This window comes from Ooceraea biroi, chromosome 2, assembly GCF_003672135.1.
Source record: "Ooceraea biroi isolate clonal line C1 chromosome 2, Obir_v5.4, whole genome shotgun sequence".
Classification (NCBI taxonomy): domain Eukaryota; kingdom Metazoa; phylum Arthropoda; class Insecta; order Hymenoptera; family Formicidae; genus Ooceraea; species Ooceraea biroi.
Window position 1 is genome coordinate 10,458,140 of NC_039507.1, and position 3,989 is coordinate 10,462,128.

At 44.8% G+C, this 3,989-nt stretch overlaps 1 long non-coding RNA gene across 1 annotated transcript; it reads right to left on the reverse strand.

Moving 5' to 3' along the window:
- Positions 1-1,133: 1,133 nt before the first annotated feature.
- Positions 1,134-3,784, reverse strand: LOC105279144. Its single transcript, XR_893882.3, has 2 exons — positions 3,643-3,784; positions 1,134-3,443 (listed from the first exon to the last, which is right to left on the reverse strand). It is a non-coding gene; the product is annotated as an uncharacterized LOC105279144 (long non-coding RNA).
- Positions 3,785-3,989: the final 205 nt, after the last annotated feature.

Below are 3,989 nucleotides of genomic sequence, written 5' to 3' on the forward strand. Positions count from 1 at the left end.
TACCGCTCAGTGAAATTTCAATGGGCCGCCACTGACAACCCCCGCTGCGCGTTTCTCTGCATTTCCCTATTTCCCGATGGCCGTTTCCCTCGGATTCAAGGAATTTCGAAATATGTGTCAACATCAAAAGCTTCTATTGTCCCGTTGGTTCTGAAATGAGTGATGATAATTTGATTTTCTAAACTAAACCTTAAATGACAAGTTTTTTCTAATTATCCGTAGTTGTATTTAACAATAATAATATTACGATATATTTTCTAAAATAAACGAAGCACTGTAAAAGATACATTCTTTGTTTTTTACATTTCTTCTTTAATAAGAAAAACGCGTATACCTACAGTAATATTAATTATAAATCGCCTTTTATGTATATTTCCTCCTTAATATAAACTATTATATTTTAATATTATTTCAATGAGTTTAGTTTTATCGAATCTCAAATTATCGCTTGACTAATCTTTCAACGAAGACGATTATTCGGTCGATGCACCGAGTCTTCAGATTACCCGTTCGTTGTTCGTTCCGATCGACACACCAAATCATACAATATCTCAGCACGCGGTCGCCTTCAATGAGAAAGAAGTTTATTACATTGTGAGGCGAGAGAATGCGCGTATACTAGTTACAGTAGCCAGACTCGTCGTGTGTGACTCCACGCGCGGAAGAAAGTGCCGGTAGCTCTCGTTCGCGGCTCGTCATTCGTTCAAGTCGTTCCTCGCGCGACCGGATCGTCGCCGCGGGATGCACGAGATGTCAGATAAATGCCGAGACGCGGGTTAAGGCCTCTTAATTATAAAGCTCGCCAGCGATAATAGTCGTGTAGTTGGACCAACATTGTGACGGCATGTTTTCCCGCCACGCCCACCTCGCTGTTCGTCGCAGCGGGCGAGCCTTTCCGAGCGTGTTTTGCGCCCGTGGGATTCGGCCGTCTCTTGGTCCTTTCCTCCTCGTATCCTTCGAATGCAACGAGACCCCCGTGCGGTTGGATACATCGCGAAGCAATCTTTTCGTTGGATCTCGAAATTTGTGTGGGAATGCGGGTTGCGAATCGATGCCGAAAACTTGATCGACAACGCAAGTTTGATAAACTGCAAAATGGAAATTGATAAACTGAAGAAATGGAAAAAGTCATGTGATGTAGATTTTATGATATTTTGCGACGAAGGAAATGATATTAAATAATAAAACAATCTTTCGAAGATAACGAGAAAGCTTTTTGATCGTTCTGTGTTAAATACTCGAACATTTTTACGATCAAGATGAATCATCATTCTTTAAAAGCGCTCTTCAGTCACAACAAAAGTGAATTACGCGTTCTTCTTCTTTTACTAAACTAGCTTTTCACTTTACGGTCCAATGTTGCAAAATTCTAAAGTCACTTATTCACTTTATTTCGATACGAACAGGACAATAAAGGAGACTTAAATACAGAGAAAGAGAAAAACTGTAGCTTTCCCTTTACATAGGAAATTCGATAGCCAAAATATTGAATTTCCGTAGAAAGGAGATGGACATCGTCGTCCCCTGAAAAACGACGAAGCGAAAAGTCGAGCAACAAAGAGGGTAGCTCTCGCGCCACCTTTTCTTTCTTTCCCTTCGGGTTTCTTATGCATTCAACCCTCCTGGTCTGACCTCGCGTTCCCTGACGCGAGGGCAAGACCTCTCCCTTCGAATTGCACAAGAAATCCCGCGGCGACGGCCGATTCTAATCGATCTTTTGATTCCTCGCCGTTTTAACTCTGCCCCGCGGGCATCCCTTAACGAAGACGTCGTTAACGCCCTTTTTCCTCGGTCGCTCTTGAGTATTTTTTAGGGCGAATCCTGCGCTTTTTCCTTTTGCCGTTATCGCTGCCGTGCTGGTGGGAATTCCGGCAATTCCGACGCGCGAGAAATCCCCTGTCTATGCCCGCAAAAAAATAAACGTCCATTTCGGTAATTTTGTATTTACGCCTCTTAGAAGCTCTGTAGTTAAATCGGAAATTGCGACGACCGGTTTGAAAGGAGTAAAAAGGAAAAGCGAAGCATTTTTTAATTTTGAAAATAAAAATTCTCGTTACTTCAAAAAATTTTTAGCTCTCTCTCTCTATTAACATATAATGAGTGCAATATAAAATAAGATTTTTGAAATTACAGGAGGAAAGTTTGGAATGCTTGAACATGAGAGGGAAGACGGATTCCCATATAAGCATGTACGACTCTAAATATGGGACGGTCGCGGTCATTTCATACAAACATTTTTACGGGCATGTAATGCGCGGAGTTATCGGCGCATTAAGAGTGCAATATTCGATTTCCGGGACGGAATATCGTCGACGGGGCTGCAAGTAATTTCGAGTGATTTCAATTTCAATTTAACCCCCTCAAGCCGATTTCGTCGGTTCTCTATTACTCTATGTCGAGGATCGCCCGACAGAGACGTAATTATCCGATATTGTTGACGGCAACGAAAGCCCTATTACGAATTCTCCCGCGCGCGACTAATTCCATCCACGTTCCGCGAAGTCTGCCAGCTTAATAATTACTCGCAGTTTCGTTGCACGTACGGCACGGAGCAGTTTTCGGCATTGTTGCGATTATTGGCACATGGAGTAGCTCGCGAAGACAAATTGTATTTGTTTCTCGAAAGCAATTGCCGCAACTCGTCTTTCCGTATCAACAGCTGTAAATTGTTATAATTTCGTAGTAATTTGCGAGCGTTTTATTATCAACGATTGTGCGGCAGTATCGTGTATCTCCCATAGCTGTAATACTTGGATCTTTTATCATGGACGATACAACGAATGAACGACCGTGTCGCGCATGGACACGTTTCCGCGAAATTTATTCAAGATCCTTGACAACTACGAGGACGCAAAAAATTGCGTTTGTCGGAGAGATTCACGGGCGGGAGACGAGCGGCACAGCCGCCGTGCCGAAAGAACGGTGCAGCGAGGGGGTGCACGGGGAAACTTGAGAGATGGGGGATGGAGGATGCTCGGGTAAATTTTCGGCGACGCAGATTTGGCTAGGGGCGGAGGGGCTTAGAGGGCGGGAAGGGGGAATGAAGGACGACAATAACTTCTCGGCTCGGCGTACAATTTGATTTTATGCAACGCTTGGCACGCCTCTTAGCGCGAGATATCCTTATAACGTTTAACTAGATTGTTATGATTGTTGTCCCCGGCATCGCTCCTCTTCTGCGTCGCGCTCCTCCACCTTTCCTCGACTCGTTCCGGCGTGCACACGGATTGCCGAGCAGTACGTACGAGCACACAAAGACACACGCGCGGACAACGCGCCAGCGAAAACCTGGATGCGCGAATCCTCGACACTGAGCCTCCTTCCTAGCGCGCGATCCTCCGCCGCGAGAAATACTGCCGCATTGCAGCTACTAAATAATGAAATCCCGCGTCGAGGATAAAGTAAGATAAAGTAACTGCAGATCGTCCGTGAAAGCTCGTCATCTACGGAAAACAAAAAGCGAGACGAGCACTTTGTACAGAAATATTGAGAACGTACTTAATTTATACATCGCGAATTTAATTGCGTAACAAAGTCGAAAATTAATTGTTCTCTTTGAGAAACATGTCGAGTAAATAATAAGTGTAAAGCGCGTTGCTTCGTTGATTTTAATTTCCGCTGCATATATTTCTCATTTCTTACTGATTTATAATCCGTAACACTTGGTAGTCCGTAGACTCTACATCCAAGAATCTCCCGAAGCCCAAGAAGAAGAGAGATATCGTTACCAGAGAGAACCACGCTCCGTTCGTAGACTCGAATTTTAGATCGGTTCTTCGATTCCCGATTCGCGAGGAGACTTAATCCGCGAGTTCTTTACTCATTCCTGTGCTCTTCCCGCGGTACCCTGGGCTCGAGGAAAGGTCGGATCGGCGAATCCGAAGGCGACGTATGATATTCATATTCTCGGCGGAGTCTGCCCTCCGAAGGGGGAGAGGCAGGCGAAGGCAGAAGGCTGGCGAAGGACCGAAGGGCGCACGGTGAAGAGG